This window comes from Motacilla alba, chromosome 7, assembly GCF_015832195.1.
Source record: "Motacilla alba alba isolate MOTALB_02 chromosome 7, Motacilla_alba_V1.0_pri, whole genome shotgun sequence".
In the NCBI taxonomy this organism is placed as follows: Eukaryota; Metazoa; Chordata; class Aves; order Passeriformes; family Motacillidae; genus Motacilla; species Motacilla alba.
In genome coordinates this window covers 3,021,267-3,043,071 of record NC_052022.1, presented here as the reverse complement: position 1 = coordinate 3,043,071, position 21,805 = coordinate 3,021,267, and positions in this window count along the sequence as shown.

The window sequence follows — 21,805 nt, the reverse complement described above, 5'->3', positions numbered from 1 at the left end:
AACCAGAATTGGAAAATATATTTTTCCTCTCTGAGTTCTGAAAAACCCTGGTTTGGGTGTTTTGCCATGGGTTTTGACTTCCAGATGCTTCTGTGTCCACATGTGCAAGTGAAGTGCTGAGTCACAAGAAAGTTTTTCCAGTCGAGTTCTGTGCCTGTGTGAAGCTCACAGCTCTAAAATCATCGCGGAAAACATCTGCATGTTTGGGTGCTTCTCTGAGCTCAGCTCGGCGTCCAGCTTTTTGGAGGGGCTCCCAGGACAGCAAAGTTCAGCAGCATCTACGTGATCTGACCCCACCTGCCCCAAGGTGCAGCTCCTGCTCCCTCCCTGATGCCAGGATCAGGATGGGGATATTCCTGAGTGGTGGCTGATCCCGTTTCACAACCCTGGGCAAGGAGACAGCTGAGTGTAAGCAAACCAAATCCTCCAACTCCAAATATCCTTGCTTCTCCTGTTTCTTTCCCCCCAAAATCTTATCATGTGAGTGCAGTGTAGTTTCTTGGTTCAATAAGAATAATAATGGCTCAGGATGCAGGAAAATGACTCACATGGAGCCAGTCCAGCTCTCCTAGCTGGTTCTAGTCAGGTCACAATGAATCAGATGACCCTTATCTTACTTTAAGACTGTGAATAAAAACCTCTCCCCTCTACACCTCAGCCAATTTCTCTTACATTATGCAGAGTATCTCCCTTCCCTCTCACATTTCCGAGCTCTTCAAGTCTGCCTATCACCTTCTCTGAAAAAAATTCCCCACGCATACATCCCTCCTGGGTTAACCTCTGAGCAAATCCTCTCCTATGCTCTGTAATTTCCCCTTTCTGATACCTTCTCCTCCTCTCTTTGTCCTGTCTGAACCTTGGTTTTATGGCTCTTCTAGCTCAGGGCCAATGCTGCCATATGCTTTGCTTTCTCCTGTGTTGTTGCACATGACCTACATCCCACCCAAGCCAAAATTGCTTTACTTGCTTTAAAACCCTCGATGGATTTGTACCTTGGACCCCTGAGAGATTTCAGCTGTATCTGAAACCAAAGCAGAAAACAGATCCTTTCTTAATTTTTCTTATATCACGTTTATAATGTAAACCACAGCAACACTTTCCAAACCAGGAATGTTAAACTGCTCTTGTTTCCCTGACTAGACAGTTCATAAAGGTTGGGGTTCAAAACTGCAGTTTTTCTTCACTTTTCCCTGTAATAAAAAGAACAGATCAAATAGTAAATCCCATGTTAGTGACCTTTCTATTCCCTTGATAGTGCTTTTGTGGAGGCTCTGGCCTATATTATGATGAAAGCAGTAACTGAAAAACAACAGATGAAAGGAAAAATAATATTTTGTATTGTTATGTGAAAGAGAAGCCATTACAGGTCTGGCTGCAGAGCAAGAGCCAACCCAGCTTAGCTTGAAAAAGATGTTCTCGTAACAGTGGAATAGTTTTTTTTTCACATTTCTGCCTGTTTTTTTTTTTTCTTCTCAGAGACCGAGCAAAACAAGGAGCCTGCAGAAGAACAATTAACCTGCGTTCCACTTGAGCAAACTAAGATTAAGAAACAAAGTGGCAAAAAAGCATTGGTGAACTCCAGAAAGGATTACAAAAGCTTAGGGACGATCCGCCTGAAAATTCAACCGTCCCCCAACAGCCGCAAACTCAGAAAGTCCCTAAAACACAACTTAGCAAAAGCCAGGAAGGCATACCAAAGGCCTATTCTTATATAGCTTCCTGAATTGGCCACTGCTGGAGACTGGCTACTGGGCTGGAGGGAATTTTGGTTTGGCCCAGAGCAGCCTTTCTTATGTTAGCATTGAGGATCACTGGCTAATCTTTAATAAGAGCAGCCTGGCAACACCAGGGTTAAGCCCACACAGAGCCCCCCACTCCAGTGCTTTAACCTCTGGCCTGCACCCTCTGCCACAGTTCTGCAAATCTGCCTCAAAAAGTGATTGCTGCAACACACTCCTGTGGAAAATGAGGTAAAAGGAGGGTCACACCTTGCAGTAATGAAGGTTGGGAAAGACCTCCAAGATTGTGTGGCCTGATTGCAGCCTCCCAGCACCCGAAGGAGCCAGCAAGAAAGATGGAGAGGGGCATTTCAGAAGTGACAAGAAAAGGAGGAATGGCTTCATACTGACAGAGAGCAGGGTTATGTTAAAGACAGGGAAAGATCCTTCCCTGTGAGGGTGGGGAGGCCCTGGCACAGGAAGCCCAGAGAAGCTGCGGCTGCCCCTGGATACCTGAAAGTGTCCAAGGCCAGGCTGGACAGGGCTTGGAGCAGCCCAGGATAGTCAAAGCTGTCCCTGCCATGGCAGGGGGTAGAATGAGGTGGTCTTTAAGGTTCTTTCCAATCCAAACCATTCTATGGTTTTATGACCATTGAGTCAAACCCAGTCTCCCCTCCTGGCTTTGTAGCTTTTAGGGTTCAAACAGGGCCGAGCTTGGCAAAACTTGGTCAGTGCATGGTCATTCCCAACTGAAATGGTTCCCAGCTCGCTGCTCTCACTGCCAAGGCTGTTTTCTGAATCCAACACCCTCAGTGCTCCCCTCTCTCTGCTCTGGAGGCACTTTTTTTGGAGCCAGCCCATAATGCTGGTGCACACAAAAGCACTCGAGCAAAGAGCGAGTGCACAGCTGCCTTCCTGTAATTACCATCCATCCCTCTACCTGTGGGTAGGGATGGGAATAAACCAGCTCCCCCTCTTTCCTCTGCAGAACCTCCAATTTTCTGCTGCTCCAAATTGTGGGTAGCAGACGATCGAGTTGCAGCTACACCAGTGTGAAACTGCGGTTGCATCACCAGCTTGCAGACACTGTTACAAAACTGAGGCAAGACGAGGCTCTGGGAGGTTCATAAATGTTTCAACATAACCTGAAGAGAGTTACGAGGAAGCTGGGTCTAAATCTGGAGATTTCTGGATTTGACTACGTACAGCTTGAAAGTCAGTCTTGTCAAGCCTGAGCGTAGAAAACCTTATCAGCCTTTAGTTGATATGCACTGGAGGTTTTGTATTGAAGATCCTCGCTGTATTTTTAGGTTCATTCAGTTAGAATCAAAAGACAGCTTAGGGGAGACAAGACTGCATATACAGAGTACAAAAACAGTGCAAAAAAAGGAAAAAAAAAAGGAATAAAATACACTCGCACGAAGCCCCTGTGAGCACAAACTGCAAGCTATGGTTTGCTGAGTTTAAATCCAACTGTAGCTACTAGTTATCTGCTGTTCTGATAAATATTCATGTATCATATGTTCATATCTGACTGCAGGAAAAGAAAAAGGATTCAGAGAGCTTTGTCTGCCCTGTGAGCTTTTTATCTGTGCTTTAGTAACCTTCTTATACGTTAGTAAATAAGAACGTTTCTCTGCTCAGACTTTAACACTTTTATTATCCTTGCAGATTCAGCAAACCTTTGTTCTAAAATGCTTTGTGCCCATTAGGGCTTTTGATTATAGATTACACCACCATTTGATTTTTTTTTTCCTCTCTCTCATGGGCAACATATTCTTCTTTCATTGAGCAATATTCAGAAACTTGGAAATGTAACCTGTGTTTTAGTCTCAGGACAGGCACATTCTTATGGTAAAACCCTCCCCAATTGAACTTGGGATGCATTCAACTCTTGTATGGTTGATACTTGGCCAGGTTAATTATGCAATCACCCCATGTAGAAGAGGACAGCAGGATACACGAGCATTTTTCAAAGACTTGTTTTCAGCACAGAGACAGTTTTCTGGAATCAAATAAAGAAAATGGAGACTGTCTGTGATTTACAGCGAACTGGCATGCTGGAAATGCAAGGATTTAAAAGATCAACAAGGCCAAATTTGCAGTCATTGAGGGAATGATTACAGCATGTGGCTACACATCCAAGTTTAATCAAGCTACCTTGGGTACCAGCAGCAGAGGGGCTGTGGCAGCAGTGCCTTCAGCCTGCTGGGGACCTGGGGGACTTCTCAGGAGCTGGCCCGACCCCAAGTCCATGCTGATGTGGCTCCACGGACCTTGGCACACCTGGAAGATGAACTTGGTGGGGTTTGCACATCCTGCAGTCTCCCTGTGGCTTGTGGAGAGGAGATCAGGCTTCCTGCAGCCTCCAGCCACAGCACGGTGGGGAAACGTGGGGACAACGGGGGTCCTGCCCTCAGCACCCCGTGTGTGCCCCGGCTCGCTGCAGACAGGGGACCAGCCCTCAGCATTTGGAAATCACCAACCAGGATGCAGAAAGTCAGGCTGGCTTCAAAACCCAAGTGGTTCAAGAGGCAAGAATTGTGTTGGGTTTCATTGTTCGGCTCTAACGGGGTTCGTGATTTTAAGCTTTTTCTTAGGAAACACATGGGCTGGAAGAATACTTTATAAAGGGCTACACATTCAGATTAACAACCTTACTGCAGCCATTGGGGCTCTAGGGACAATAGCAAATATCACAAGATTTGTGCTAAAATTGCAGAAGTTGCCAATGCTTAAAAAAAAATTCCTAATTTGGCTTAAAATGTAAACTATTTATTAGATAAATCTTATCCTGTCAAGCTTGCTGGTGATCCTGGATGCCTCTAAACAAACTAGAAACACCTCCAGAAAGACCTGATTTCTCAGAGGGCGTGTGCTCAGTTATAACCATTTAGGCCAAAACAATTACGAAAAGAATGCAATGATCCTGACTTAACATTAGCCAAAAGGCTTGGAATTTTTTTTTTATGAACTCCATAATGTCTTCAGAGATCATCACAAGGGAAAAAAAAAAAAAGACTGAAACAACCAAGAAACCCATGGTAGGAATGAGCAGTAAAATACAAAAAAATCAATTTGTATTTTAACGTTTCCCATGGCCCTTGTACATGCAAAGCTCCATTCCTCCACCGTCTCTGCTGGTCAGAAGATAAAGCCATCCTTGTCATCTTCTGCTAATACTAAGGAAGGCAGCAAGAAATGAAAAATCAAGTCCCTGTCATATTCCATCGAGCACGCTGGCTAGATACGGATGTCTCGCCCCCATTTACAATCTGAACCAAAAGATTTGAAGCCAAGAAAGCAGCTGGCACAATAAAAACAGTAAAAGCTCTAGCTGGCACCTCATGCTGACAATGACTAGCCAAATCTCCATGGGGAAAAATGCCAATATAGATTTCTGTGACAAAAACAACAAAATAGATTTTTGTCAATGTACATAGATTTGACAGGAAGTCAGACAAATCTATCAATAATGAGTGACATATATCTGCAATATTCCCAAACAAAATGGTACATTTGAAGACAAACTGAGAAAATAACTAATTGTGTTACGTGTGACACAGATTCATCTGGACTTTTTGATCACAACATTGTAATTCATTAATGCAGGTTAATTCCCAGTTTTCCTGGGAAGAACTGACCAGATACACAGACATATTTCTAAGCGCTTTCTCAAACATCCTTCAAAACACTAATGTGTCAGAGAGGGACAAATTAGTTCTGAGGATCCTGCAGTTCAAAATCAAGCCTTTACGAGATGGAAACCTGAATTTCCTACTCTGGAACAAACTTTTAAACCATTATCTTTAGTTCCATACTTGGAAATAAGATACAATATTAAAAGTGAATGTGGAGGGTTGTTATATAGGTTTTTCCTGAGTGATAGCACCTCGCACTATGCAAACCAATGTATTGCCACTGTTCTTCTGTCACCAAAAAAAGCTTGCAAGGAATTACTATTTCACTGCCAGGTGCCTTCTGTGCTGCATCCACATGGAGACCATGAGAACCAAGTGTCCAAGCTCTTGGGAAGATCTTAGTCCTGTTAAAGCTTCAGCTAAGGAGGGGGGGGAATGACTATTTAAGAAAACCCCTCGTTGAAAAACTGAATTTAACAACATTTGTGTATTCCAAGCCAAGCCTCTTATCACACATAGCACCTTGGTGAGTATGTGGGGATGAATTATTTATCCAAGACCTCCAGGTACACAGAAGTTCTACCCAACCTTTGGGAAAGGTTCTGACAGAGCTGGGAAGATGCAGTTGGGTTCAGAAGCCACAGGGAATTGCCTAAAATGTGTGTCTAGCGAGACAGCTCTGCAAACAGATGGCAAGACCCAGATAGAAAATGCTTTTTAAGTGAAAAGTCAGAAACTCATGAAAAAAAATGTCATGCTCATAACAAATTCTATAGAGTCTTCAAAAACATCTGAAGTAGTTGTTATACATAAATGGAGGGGATGAGCCAAAGTCAGCTTGACTCAGGGAGAAGTGTCTCCAACACAGTGCTCTGATTCACCAGGAGGTGTGCACTGCCCTGAATTCCAGCTGAAATTGTTACAATAGGAAAGCTGTGAGAGCCACTCTGTCTCCATCCAAACTCTGAAGATGTGGGAAGCCCCTTTTCATGGAAAGCTTACTGACTGATGGAGAGGAGCACAGCCCCTGCCATCCCTGTATCCCAGAAACTCCCAGGTCAACAACTCAGCCATGGACAGAGAACCTCAGAGAGCCTCTCTGATATCTACAGCTCTTCTGCAATAATTTATTAATGCAGAACACTCCTTTTATACTCATGTGTGAGGAATTGTGAAGGAATTTTGAGTAAGTTAAAGACAGGGCCTCCGAGTTTTTTAGATGATACAATTTATTTTTCTTATCTTCTTCCTAGGCAGGAAAGGTGAGTTCGGCTCACATCTTCACTGCAGGGCTCAGAAGGTCACAAGACCCTTAGTTACAAGACCTTTTAGGGATTTATTGACCAATAAAATACTGCCAACAAGGATATTTATGTTTTAGACCCAATCCTTAAATATTCCCTCTCATGGACTCACGTTACAGTGTAAGCTTTCTTACCCAATCATGTTATGACACACAAACATACAGTGCTGCATTCTAAATTTCTTGTTTACCTTTGTAACTACTTTTTTCTATATCTTAAACTCTAAAACTCTCAACTTTCCTCTTCTTAACTTGAGGTGTCTCTGCTTTAAACTATAAATCCGTATTCTCACTTCTAGCACCTGATTTTGGGAGCCTTTTCTGAGGTCTCAGATCAAATCCTGTGTTTAATTCTAAGCTTTGTCTCACAGGCCCAAAGATCTGAGAATTCCCTGCATTTTGGATTCCAATACTCATCATATTCACAATCTGAATCTATTTGGTAAATTTAAGGAGATACCCTAAGTAATACAACCAGGATGTGACAGCACCATGCAGCAAATATTCTGGGAGAAATTAACACGCAATGGCTGAGCCATTTCCAGCCAATTCTGTGTCTTGATTGGAACAAGCAAAGGGCTTTTGAAGAGATTTCCTGGGCCCCAAGAGTCAGGCTGGTGGATGGGGGCAGTGGTGGGTGCTGTAAGCAATGACCTCCAGACCAGCCCTGGATGGAACTACAATTTTGCTTTGAGAGTTAACAGAGGCACAGCCAGACCCTGCCCATGATGGCATCTTCAAAATCTACACAGAAACTCTGAAAAAAAAACCAACAAAGTGGTCCAGTGGTCCAGACCATTCCTTTCTCTAGGAATGTTACTCCTTTCGTTTTTTTACATTCTTATTTTTAGTAGCCTTATCAAAAAAAAAAAAAAAAAAAAAAAAAAAAAAAAAAAAAACCAAACAAAAAAAACCCTGTAGTTTTGAATCCATTCAGTTTTGTAAGGTAATTTCCTCTTCAAAATGAAAAACGGAAAAGAAGTAGGTAATGCTTTAATTTGTTATTAGGAGTAATTACTGTCTGGCCTCGAGGGGTTACTTGTACATTGGTTTTAACAAGAAACCCATTTAACATGTATTTATCTTTGTAAATTGTCCTGAATGATCAGCAAATACCTAATCATCTGCAAAAAGCTGTTTAAAACATCCTTACCCTGATAACAGGAAATTATAACCTAAGAGACCAAAAAAAGCTGAAGTGGTGGTTTAAACCATGATAGACATTTGCAAGGAGGCAAGAAATGGGTGTTTTCATATGCTTGCTTTGAATCTTGTCCTTTGCTTATGAACACATCAGGACAGACCCACTGGCAAGATCCAGCATCTGGTGAGTCCTGAAGTCCTTGAGGAGAGCAAGGTCCACGTGCCAAACCAGCCAGGCAAAGCACAAACCACAGGTGAGGATGTTGAGGGAAATCCTTAGACCTTATTTGAGGCTCAGGGTGAGCAAAAGCATAAAGAAAATTCCAATACCTGAAGAGTGAAGGGACCTGCTTAAGAGTTTTTTTTGTACTCCAAACAATTGCAAATTGAATTTCTTATTTATTGAAGGCCCTGTGAGATGGTTAGAAATAAAAACAGACTAAAGCTGCACCTCCCAGCTTTGCTTTGACGCATGAGAACAGACGTGCATGTCACATCATTCCTCTGCCCTGGGAGCAGACAGGGGATGGGAAAGCACAATAATTTTCCTCTCTAGGGACTGCATAGCTCAGGGGATTGGTAATAGGACACAAGCCTTTCAGCCCTAAATCAATTACTCAGAATTGACTCAGGTTGTTAGTAACTGAGTTTGTTTGTTTGGCTGCACAAAATACACAAAAACAAAACACATAAAATATTTGCACTCTCACAGTGAATGTTGGGCTTGGCTCAGTGCAGAGGTGGATGGACACCTTCCCACCTTTTCCTGCTCTCAGTGTCTAATGAAACCAAAATCAAGAACCAAATGTGGAAATGCTCCTTACAGTTTTCATACAGCTAAGAATTCTCTCACGCTCTGGACAAAACACTCTCACAAGCTTCTTTACAAGATCTGTAAAGTTAAACAAGCTCACCCACGTTCTGGACTACAAAAACCCTCAGATGAGCAGATTTAGGGGCTAATGTCAAGAAAATTTTAACAAATCTGCTTCCAGAGCCCTTTGTTAATTAGGAACCAGTGGGGGTTTTTCTGTAACAAAAGTAAATATAATTTTATAAAAGCATAACTTTCCCTCTCAAGAGATTCCATTACTCCATAATAATTCACATAAGCTTTATAATGAGGCAATAAATACCCAAGTGCAGGTAGTATTCAAACTTCATCTAACAATAATCACCAGCTCCATGATGCTGAGCTGACCATGGATACAGAACAGGAGGATAAAAGGGCTGAATACTTGAAGGGGAAAATTCCCATGAGAGTTACCAACAAATACCAGGCATTTCTTTATACAATATTTTTTTTTCTTACAGACCCAGAGAATGCCCAGGAAGCATAAAGGCATGTGAAAATGTGTAAAACAAACACAGAAAGTTTTCAAAACTTTCAGAAACCTCAGAAAAGTTTATGTTTGGTTTGAGGAATGCAGGAAAAAAGGAAACAAAGGGAAGAAAGAAAGAACAGTTCTGGCTTTTGTTTTATCTCAAGTGTTTCAACTACCCTGATTAATCCACAGGACTTTGCTCTGTGTGGACGCTTGGTAGACAAGGGTTTTCATCCCGAGAGTGGATCACAAACAAAAATAACAAACAAACAGAAAAATTGTGTTTGTTCACAAACAAAAAACAACAAACAAAAAATAACAAAACATCAAGAAAAAATAAATAAGACCCACCTAATAACCAAAAAACCCTCCAAATGACAGTATTTTATGTAGTTAAGTCGCATAGAACTGAAAATTGAGACCCTGTGGATTTATTCCATGCTCAAGACCCCAAATTTTCCATAAGAAGATGATTATTTAGGAGATTGGTGTGCAGTGGAGCAGCGTGAAGCGCGGCAGTGGTGTCTGGAGCAAGGCTCAGGGGATGAGGGAGCAGAGCTGATGTTCTGCCTTGGCATGGGAGAACAGACACCTGAAATCCAGATCAGCCCCCAGACCCAGAGCCTGCTTCATCTCAGAATTATTAAATTGCCCACCAGAATGCAGACAGGAACCTGTTAAATATCTGTATTGCTCACAAAACTGCATGAGGGACCATAAACAATATATATATTTTTTCAGTTGAACAGATAAAAAGGCCTTTTTTGTAGAAAATCCAGACAGTTTCCAATTTTTTAAACAGAGCCATAGATGCACAGGCACATGCAGACAAAGACAGCAGACTTTTTAGATAAAATAGATTTAATACTTGTAAAATCTGTGTCTTGCTTCCCTGTTTTCCAGGGCAGGTCTGCACAACCAGGGCAATACCAGGTCTGAATTAGCTCAGCAGCGAAACAGACAAAATTGGTTTTAGGGGAAAGTTGGTGTCTGGGACCCAAAATCAGAGGATGAAACCTGAGTGTGGAGTGTCATCACAGGTAAATGGATCCAGGTGAGACCTCCAGGCAGGGATGGAGGTGAAAGATGGGGTGGAAGATGTCGGGCAGCAGGGACAGTAAGGGAATTTATTAACAGGAATTACAAGAACTGGCCATTGTTTCAACAGCCGTTTCCACCCAATGCAAGCTTTTCCAGAGCCCTTCAAAGTGCTGCTTTAAAGGCTCAGCAGTGGTACAGGGGCCCACAAAACCCCTTTAGAGATTAATACAGCCGGTGAGTTTGCAGCACACCCAGGCTAACTCGTGTATACCTCAAGAAATCAAAGAGGAGCTTGTAAAAATGGTGGGGGGTGGGGTTTGTAGAAACAGCAAGAATCTTAGTTTTGGAGAGCTGCTACGACGGCCAGCATCTTGTAAATTCCAAAGTCAGGGTTATCTTCAGCTCTGAGGCTGAGCAGGCTCTAAGTCCAGAGCTCCAGAAGAGTTTGGACAATGCTCTCAGGCACAGAGTGGGGCTCTTGGGGTGTCTGTGCAGGGCCAGGAGCTGGATCTGGAAGACCCCTGTGGGTCCCTTCCAACTCAGGACATTCCCAGCCTCTGATTCCCTGCTGAGGACCAACCTCAGCACCTGACAGCCTCATCTCCAGGTCCATGCCAGGGCTGCGCCCTGTCCTGTGGCACCACCCAGCCCCTAAACCAGCTCCTGCCCAGCTGCAGTCACGTGTGGCAATTATTTTACAGGAGTTCTGGTGAGGCTTGCTTTCACACCACGGGACTTGCCTGAGCTGCAGGAATGACATTCCAAGCTTTTATTTATTTCTTTATTTGCCAGACCCTTAACGTTCTCCCTCTGTAGCTTTTTGGCGCGCGGATTTATGGCACTGTCCAAAAGTCTAATGCTTTTCTTTGAATATACTTGTGGACGTTTCTGATCTCACTTTAATTGGGCATGCTTTAGGCTCACATAAAATATTAACATCTCAGCCAATGAAAGTCAGTGCCCAAAGCTCAGATGGTTCTGAAATTAATATAACCTTGTTTTTTGCTCACAGAAGCCACAAAAGATCAATTCCAGAGTACTTTTCTCCCAATATCTGATAGCTCATTTTATCTGGGCAAAACATGCCAGCTTCATGACCTTCTGGACATGCTGTGATGCACATCTATTGTTTGTGGAGTTGAAATGAGGACAGAGTGAAGCTTTTGATACAAAGATTATTTGGGGAGAGTTTGATTATTCCTTCAGCTGACTTATTCTTAGGCACTCACACCTAACGATTTTTCCGTCTCGGAAATCAACAAGTCTATTATTATTTTAAAAGTTAAATAATGTCGATATAACTCTTTGTTTATTAGCTTGGTTTCCCTCAGAGCAAGAGCATTTAAACTCCGGCACTGTCTCTGAGTGCAGGGGAAAAGGCTGAGGGAGCTGGGGCAGTTCAGACTGGAGAGGAGCCCCAGCTGAGAGGGGACCTCATCCTCGCCTGTCCCTGTCTGCAGGGAGGGTCAGGACAGAGCCCAGGAAATTCCTGAACCAGGAACTCACCCCAGGAAGTTCCACCTGGACAGGAGGAAGAACTTCCCTATGCAGTGACCGAGCCCTGAACAGATTGTTCAGAGGGTGTGGAGCCTCCCTCACTAGGGACATTCCAGAACCATCTGGGCACAATATCCTGTGCCATCCCATTGCTCTGGGATGGCCCTGCTGGAGCAGGGAGGTGGCACCACATGATTCACTGAGGTCCCTTCCAGCCTGACCCCTCCTGGGATCCCCACTGCCCCACACCAAACCCACAGACAAGAGCAGGGTGAGGAACTCCCATTTAGAAACCTACAGCTTCCTAAACACTGACAAGGCCAGGACTAAAATTCAGCAGGATGACCAAGCGATGGCAGAGCTGCAGCAGGAGCTTGGCCAGACCCCTGGGCAAGGAGGATTGGCTCCAACACAAGCACCAGGATGCCTGGAGTAGCCCATTGCAGCAAGGGATGTCAAGGCCGCACAAAGTTGTGCAATTAGTTTCTGCCTTAATTATATTAAATTTTGCCTTTCTGCAAAGACAAAAAAAAAAAAAAAATCAGTGCATCATTTCTAAAGAGAAATGCTGAGGTACAATAAACCAGGTTTGATATCATGGCCAGGTTGGATGGGCTTGGAGATACCTGGTCTCGTGGGAGGTGTTGGGATGAGTCTTGAAGGCAGCTTCCAACCAAAACAATTCTAAGGCTCTGTGGTTGGTTTTCACTAAAATCAGCCATGTTTTTCTTAATTTACATCACTACTGGGAGCAGCCACTTGTAGATAATATTGGTTTTTGCCATAACATGCTCTGATTCAGAGCAGAATCCAACCACTTCCAACACTCCAAGAGTCAGAGGTAGTTTTGCCACATGACAAACATCATCAATTCCCAGAGCAACCACAACTGAAGGTAGAGCTTGAAGAGGTTGGGAAATGTACTTCCCTGGATTTCAGGAGAGGCTGGGAATTGTACTTCCCTGGATTTCAAAATCTTCCAAAGCAAGGATGCACAGTGTACTAAAAACTATCTCCATTCCTAACAGTACCACCATGTGGGTCCTCTTTGCTGTCTGAGTAACAGAAATTAATTAACCTTTATATTTGCTTGAAATGCATTTCCTTACTTCCCCTCAGTTTTGATAGTTCTAACTTTCAAAACAGAGACAGCCAAGTTCAGAAAACAAACTATTCTAAGTAAAGTAGCTTTCTTTTTTTTTTTTTTTTTTTTTTTTTTTGTTTTGGGTTTTCTTTGGGGCTTTTGGGGGCATGGGGTAGTGGTAATTTTTTTGTAGGAAACAGGACTTTTCCTAAAAAGAAAGAAGTGGCTGAGAGGGAAAAAAAAAAAAAAAAAGATAATTTTTATCTGTAGTAGGAATGAGAACTCAGTAATATTTTTTATTGTTATTTTTAATTTCCTCCATCTGAATCCACTCTGGGAATAACATTCAAAACACGAGAACATTAATCATGTAAACTTCTGTTAACTCCTGACACCTCTCTTGTCCTCCCATACCACAAAAACCCCTCAAAATAAACAAGAAATTAAGTTCTGACCCCTCAAGAGAGACCTCCCAAACTCCTCTGGAGGTTTTGCCATGGCTATCCATTTTACAGAGAAAGTTCTGGGATGCCTTTCTGATGGCTCCAGTGTGTAACCCTGAGACAGATAAGCTCAGAGCCGGGGAACCGAGTCCAACTCAGGAATTTATGGGAAAGCATGTGGAGCAGATGGTGGAGGAATGAGAGAGGAAAGGAGACACAGCTGAGAGAGAGTGAGTGTTGAGACTGTGTCAGATGGGAGAAGGAGGAAAATTATGCTGATCTAGAAATGTGCAGTGGAACTCTTCACTATTGGATCAGTAAATAACCAGGAAAAGGCATCCTTTTTCCTTCAGGTGTTCCAGGGCTTCCATCTCCACCAGGCACGTGCAGGGATCACTGACACCCTCACTTCACCCCAGAGAGGAGAAAAGCTCCACTATTGATCCTTTTACTGATTCTGCACCTTTCCCATCAGTGCCTCCAAAACTCACATTTCAGGACAGGTTCAATCCCGTCCTCCCTGACTGGGACCTTTAACTCAGTTTTCCACTCATGGATAGTGAACTGCCACCAGGATGAGAGTTTTTTGGGAGTGAACTCCCACCAGGATGGTTTGAAAGTCAGTTTTCAAAGAAATTTTCATTCCTTTTTTGTACAGGAGAAAAAAAAAAAGTAGCCCATGCTGTAAATTAGCTCCAAAATGCACTCGTAGTTCTAATAATTTTTAGTGATGGTTAGTGAAACACTAGCTTCCCTCACTTCTCAGTATACCTGCTGTTATTCTCCTTTGAATACTTCTGAAATTGTTACCTTCAGTTTGCAAGTTTGGGTAGTAGGCATAGATTTTATTTTCAGCACATGCAGCACAACCTGAACTGAGGATGAATATATATAATCTTTGAAAAGAGAAGAAATTAAAACATATCAAAGGTTCTTATTACATGACTTTTAAAAAGTACGTCTGCTTGCCCATTTTATACTGTCAGCTAATCCCGATTTCACTGGAAGAAATTTCTTTTTAAACTGGAGACTGCATAGGAGGCCACACTGTGCAGCTGAAGAGGAGAAGAGAAGCCTTTCCACTTCACCCCAAACACACAACCCCCAGCCAAGCCAATTCCCCCCACGGGCAGAAATCCTTGAGCTCCCCACCAAGAGGGACACCCCAAAAGCACAGCTCTGATGCCAAGTTCCCTTCTCACACTTTCCATGCCCAGCCTGGTGCCAAGGAAGAGCCAAATTCTTGCTGCAGGCAACAAAACCTTCCCAAGGGCCAGGGACAGACTTCCACACACCATTCCAGCCTGCCCCAGCACATCCTGAAAGATCCAAAGGGATCTCAGCCCTCGGTGATGCTGTCTCTGCTATTAAACACAAGATCCAAGTGACAGAAGTGTCTCCATTTCCACCCACCAGGGGCTGGTGCTGGGACAGGCTGTCCCGCAGCACCAGGGCACAGGGAAACGCCAACACCACGGCCCTGCAGGCTGGGATCTCGGGGGAAAAGCCAGGCTGGAGAGCTCCTTTGGGAAACTCAAGGAGCTTGAGAGCATCAGAACTGAGAAATGTTCACAGCCTGCAAAGGTGTTTTCTCTCTACAGCACCCAGGAGTTCAGGCTGTGTCACCACTGGGCTGCTCTGGGCTTTGTGGCTGGGTTTTTGATGGTAAGCGCAGGGCTTGAGGACACAGAGCAGCTTTACCTTTACAAGAGCCAATTTTGGCACCAAAATTATTGCTTTGAATCTGGTGCTGATCACCACGAGTATCCTGGGCTTGCCTTAGAATTCCTTCCAGCCAGGTGAAATCAAGCAGGCTTCCTGCTATCGCTACACCTCTAGCCAGAATAAAAACATTTTAAGAGACCCCTGAAATTACAAATAAGCACATTCCACCTGTGACGCCGTAGTTGCTAAAGCCCTTTGGTTTCCAGGATTGCCTGAATCAGAAAGATTCCAACCCGAAAGGAGTGAGGAGTTCAAGCAGCACAGCTTGATCCCAGTCTGAGGGTTGGTGCTGACCACATATTTATACCCCATGCAGGCAGAAATTCCGGGATGGAAGCTGTCATACACAAAGGCCAGACACCACATCATCCAGGACACCTGCCAGTTATTCCTCATGATCCAACAAGATTTTCTGGGAATATCAGGGAGTGCACCAGAATTGCAATTGCCATTTACCCTCCAGTCCCAATAAAATAAAATAGAGTGTTTACAAGGGACAGATTAGTGACAAATCAAAGAAGCTCATACAAACAGCAGTCTGTTTTTAAATTCAATTTTTAAACTCCTGAGGTCTCAACTCAACAACATCAAGCAGAAATTTCTTTTTTTCTGGAAGCAACATTCCTCTTGCTTTCTGCCCTCCCAGTGAAGCATTTCAATTTCAGAGCCCAAACAAGAGGCAGATTTCTTTTTTTTAAATAGCAAGATCAGTATGGAAAAATAAGCAACAAAACAGAGAAACATGCCCTGCCCCCCCCCCCCCCCCCCCTTCAAAATCCTTTATAAATGTTAAAGAAAATTTCCACGGGAATAAAAAATTCACTTGCATTTTGGACACAGTTTGCTCATGCCATGTTTTTGGGCAATCCAGTTTGCCCATTCCTTGTACAATTTTGGTTTTAGCCTGAGCACAGCTGTCTTCTTGCCCAGATGTGGCCACATCTGGGGCTGTGCCAGCCCTCTCACCTGTGTGGTGTGAGAGGGGGATGCAAAATTGCAGAGGGCTGGTGAGGGACAAGGGGAGTGTTTCTTCTTACTGTGAGACAAAATCAAGTTATAAAGTGTTTTTCTTCAGGAAAAGCAACTCTGGCTGCTGTAGAAGTATCAGTTCAATTTGAAGACTGAGAGCTACTCTTCAGACATGGACTAGAAGACAATAATAGAAGAGAAAATCTTTGCCTTTACTGCAAAAGAAAGATGCTGGAGTCTAGAATCCAGCCATGCTGAGGATACAGCACCAAAGATAAGGATCATCCCCTAAAGGATGATGTCAACACAAAACAAAATGGAATACGAATAATTTGCCATGGAGAAATCAGATTTAAAATAGACACAAACCTGTGTACTGGAGAGTAAAAGGCTGGAGCAACAGGGAGTAGGTTTGGCTCTCTCAATCTTAAGATGGATTTTAAGAAACTGAGGAATTGGATAAGAACAGGTACTTGAAATAACTCAAGAAGTTTTTTTATGCATATTCACAGATTTGTGAAATGTTCAAAGTATTTTCATTTAGTGATAAGACAAGTGGCAATGGCTTCATACTGACAGAGGGCAGGGTTAGATCAGAGATTAGAAAAAATTATTGGCTCTGAGGGTGGGCAGGCCCTGGCACAGGGTGTCCAGAGCACCTGTGGCTGTCCCTGCATCCCTGGAAGTGTCCAAAGCCAGGTTGGACAGGGCTTGGAGCAGCCTGGGACAGTGGAAGGTGTCCCTGCCCATGGCAGGGGGTGGAAGAAGATGGAATTTAAGGTTCCTTCCCACCCAGACTATTCTGGGATTCCATATTTCCAAGACATGTTCAATACTAGCTAAAAGAAAAGTTCTAGTTTTGTTGCTCCCTACTTCTTGTTTGCTTCCATGAGCTGCTATTTTCTCATTATCTCATATTTTAGTTTAAAAGCAGTGTTGCTGGGGAAGGGTCATCAACTTATCTATTTAGATGTTACAGTATCCATCTATAGGGACCCCTATAAATAATTAAAAATAACAATGGCCATAATGGCTTTTTAAGAGCACAAATGAAGACACACTCAGAGTCTTTAAGATTGTGCCCTCTGTATAAGAACAGAGCACCCAGGTTTAAAGATTGGACTGTTTCAGGTCTGCAGGAATGCTCTTAAAGGAAAATGATAAAAGAGCATAAGGGATTTCAAGGAGAACAGTGGGGTTGTGAGGCAAACCATTTCAGACTCTACAGATAGATGGCTGGAGGATAAAGTGGAAAAACAGAAAATTATATAATATTTACTCAAATGAGTAACAACATTATCCTAAATTGTATATCAGGTCATCCAATCTTCTCAGAAGATAAAGAGGGCAAATATTTTTATTTATATGGTGAACTTAGAAGTGTGCTGCTTAACTACCCTGCTGTTTTATGTTGTTTTTTTAATCAGTTTATAAGACAACTACTCTTGAAGTTATATATTTGTTCTTTTATTTTTTTTTACAGGCCAATTCCTTAAACTGGAAGTGAAATCACTGGTATGAGTGGTGCATTTTCTAATGATGTCATTGGCTGTAGAGATGAACAAGCCAAGTGAGCCAAAAGTCAGACAGACATTGCTGAAGCCATTTCTTTCAAAAGCAGCACAGATCACATACCTTACCCTTCACAAACCAGGAGATTTTAATAATTTATTTCCCTGAGGAGTTTTATGACCCTGGGGATAACAAATTTAGCTGTCTAATTATTAAAGTGCTTAAGTCTAGGAATAGATGATTTTTCTAATATTCCAATCGTTATCCTCATCAACACATCAGGGTTAAGATTTAACACACTCAGTGTGGCAAAACCCTGCTTAAAAGCAGTGGCTGAGGCCGCTGAAGCACTTCAGAGCAGTCATAACACAGTACAGTAACAGCAATAATCATACTCTTATTTTAATTGTATCCATCTGAGTTACAGTCCAACACAGAGCAGTCCACATTAGCAGCGCTGAGCTGCTTTGAGCTATTAATGTCATGTTCCACCGTGGGGTATTTCAGGAGCTTGTAACTTTTCTTCTAAATGCACCAGATTGTTAAAATTCATTGCTACATGTTTATCTACGAGTAAATAATAAAGGGACTGAGAGTTTTTAAAAAACAATTTCAGCCATTAGCGAGATAGTCTGGTTGATGTTTAACAGATCCTGTTATAATCCTTCCTGTGTCAGAAATTACAGCTAATGTTAAATAAGAAAGCACAGAGTTTCACAAGCTCCCGAGTACCCTGCCTTTAACAGTCCCCACATGTCTCAGCAAGATGAGTAATTGTCCATCAGCCTATGGTTCATTAGGGATCAGAAATCAATTGAGGGGGAGGGCTCAGCATAGCAGGTTATACAAACCTTGGCTGTGCTGGATTCCTGATGAATAGAGTAGTTGGGAAAGGGAAACTTTAATCTGATGGCTCCAAGGTAGTTAGGCTACTGACAGCCATGCAGTGTAAGGCTAATTGGGCTGGCAAGGAACAGAGGTAGAGGACAGGGTCCAAGCAGAGAATCAAATGCTCCTTTGGAGCTCCAGGGCCAGCAGAAAGCTTGTCTGGGAGGATGACCTACTGTATAAATGAAAGGCTCACAAAAATTAACCAAGTAGAGAAATGCTCCTTAGACGAAAAACATGTTTTATGGCTGTGGTTAAAAGTGTGCTGCTGCAAATAGCATCTCTGTGTGTCACAGGCCAGTTTCAGCCTGGATTTTATCACCTATTAAAATTAAAATCATTTTGGCTGAACCCTTTCTCTCCACGGATGCTGCTTCCTCTCACATTCTCCCTCCACATCTCTGCTGTTTTGGAAAGGTAGCAAATTATCAAACCAATGCTATTTATTCTCTTTTCCAGGATTCACAGCTCCTTCCCATTACCTCCTTAAAAGCAGGATTTTACTGCAGTCACCCAGACACAGGGAAACATGAGAAAAGTTCAGCATCCATTTGCCTGCTCCGTTCTGTACAAAATGAATTATGGAACAGGCAAGTATTGTAAAAAGACAACGATTAAGAAAGATATTTGGGGAGAGCAGTGATCTCCAGCAACAGATGAGCTCTCTTCCTGGTGCCGAAAATACTTGATTTAGACTCCTTCAGCAGAATGAATAGGGTGAACTAAAGTGTCTACATCTGCTCAAGGCTGCATGGCTTTAATCACTGCTGGCCTTAGTGGTCTGCATATGCTTGCAGAAATTCTTACAATGAGATGAATAAATACATGAAAGCGTTTGCCCACATGACGGCACAAGGCAGAGGTTCTGAATAATGATGGATGAACCTCAGAGGAGATCATAGGTTCCATTTAGCTGAGTGCTGGCACATTAGGGTAAGAGCCCTAACTACAGCAACCACTTAAGCCTGCACAAGTGGGCTGCAAACTGCTGCAGGAGCTACAGCTCTGCCACTCCTGCTTGGGTTTGGGTGAGAATAAGGGGGCAGAAACTTCTGCTGTCACAAGGCTGGCAACAGAAGTATTTTAGGAACTACCTCCGAGCAAAAAAATAAAAAAAAAATCCTTAGGGAGAATGGAAGAAACTCAGGAAAGTTGCTGTATGCATTTACAAGTTCAGGTATTTTCAGTGCAACTCTTCCTGTGGGTTTGAGGAGAGTTTTGGGGAATGTGGTTCCCATCACAGTGGAGCAAGGAGCCTGTTCTCTTCACGCTATCACTATAAAATACTGATTTCCTGCCATGGAATAAGGGGAAAGTGAAAGTACAGCCATATGAGGATACTGAGGCCCTGGCACAGGGTGCCCAGAGAGGCTGTGGCTGCCCCGGGATACCTGGAAGTGTCCAAGGCCGGGTTGGACAGGGCTGGGAGCAGCCTGGGACAGTGGAAGGTATCCCTGCCCTTGGCATGGGTGGAATGAGATGACCTTCAAGGTCCCGTCCAACCCAAACCATTCTGTGATTCTGTGATAAAACTCATGGAAGTCTACCAGAACTTTTTCCAATGGAGATAAACATCTTCTAAAGTTGCTTTTGTGGAGCTCCCAGATCAGCTCAAAAGCAGTGATTTGTAACTCTTTCTAAAGGCAATTTAATGAGTGGGATTTACCACTTTGAGGTTGCAAGTATCCTGCTTCCATATGGGACACAGCCAGGAACTTGTTGATGATTTCTGCACTCCTTTGAACTCATACTCCAAGCATGCAGCATCTCCTCCGCACATCCTTCACTTTCTATGAAAAATATTATGTGATTGACTCGTATGAAAGATCCTACTACATCCTGACTTGCAGAACTAAGTGCAGAGCTTGCATCCAAGAGTACTGGAATATTTACAAAGCCTCCCTATGATTTCAGCAAGCTCTGGATCTGGCTTTATAGGGGCTGGATCTTTATTACCCAAGCACATACAAGAGTAGGTAGATTTTTAAAACCTTGTGTAGACAGCTGTGATGACAAAAAATGAGTCACATACAGTGTCCTGTAAGCAATTACTCAGATTTTCCTTTTCTCATTCTTAAGAAAAAAATATAAATTTTAAAGCACTAGAAGTAGTACCATTAATTTAGTTTTGTCGTCCATAACGAAGAATTTTCTGGTTTCTATAAGTTTCTTTGAAGTCACCCTTGGTAAAGACATGAATACAAGGGGCTGGAATGCTCACTTCAGCACAGCCCAATCTAGAGCTAGACAAAGACATTCCTGGTATTTAACTTCTTTTTTTTAGTTTGTTTTTTTTTTTAAGTTGTTTTGAAACTTCCATTTTTATGTGAAGCTTCATGACATCCTGAGTCAAAGCAATAAATGCAGCACATTTTCTGGGTCACAACACTCCCATCCCCTTCAAGAAATCATGCCAAATAGCTGTGTCTGTATTCACTCAAAATAATACTTCCCCTAAAAACGCATGACATCTTATATGATTTACATCATGTTATGTTGCGGATTAGGTTAATGACTTCTTGTGCTTCTGTGAACCACTCAAAGTACCATGGCCCAGATTATTATTTTATATAAAATATAAATAGAGTATATTGCTGAAGTGGTGGGTTATTTAACACATGTATTTCCACATGGGTCTAGAGAGAGGGGTGGGGACCAACATGTAATGAGCTCCTGCTTCCTGTGTAAAAACCAATGTATTCTACTGCTTCCCAGAGCTAACTGGGCTATTTACAGATGACAATTAAACGCTTTTCTAGCTTTGTTCTGGGGTTTTTATTTGGAGTGCGTGTATGTGTGTCTCAAGTACCAAAGTGCTTCATTTCAAGCACAGTGGCAATTGTAAAAGTAATGGTTGAAGAGAATTTTTTTGGCCATCTATTGCAGCCCTCTTTGGATGAAATGCAGGACAGGGAAAATGTTTGCTTAACTAAAAGAGTAGTGAGCAACCAGATCACAGCAGGGCCAAAGGCATCCTCAAGATAACAGGAATTTGTTCAAATTAAGTTATTTGACTTCACGTGTGAAACAATTTAAAACATATACATATATTTCTTCTAAATTATAAGATGCATTTAGTTAATATCAGACTTTAAATTAAAAGTTTTGGAGTCACTAAATCACTCACAAGCGGTAAATAGGTGGTATCACAATGATCAGGTGCACCTGAAGGTAAAATGGGGATAGGAATTCACAGAAAAAAAATATAAAAGAGGCACAGACATTACAGAGAGAAGGTTTAGATGAGATCTTAGGAAGAAATTCTTCCCTGTGAGGAAACTGAGGCCCTGGCACAGGGTGCCCAGAGCAGCTGTGGCTGCCCCTGGATCCCTGGAAATGGCCAAGGCCAGGCTAGACAGGGCTTGGAGCAGCCTGGGACAGTGGAAGCTGTCCCTGCCTCCCCTGGCAAGGAGTGGAACAGCATTTTGCAAGTTTCTTCCAACCCAAACCATTGTGGGATTCTGTGATAATTCATTACTTTTCTTTTTAAATCTGCTGTGTTCCCATATCTTGGAT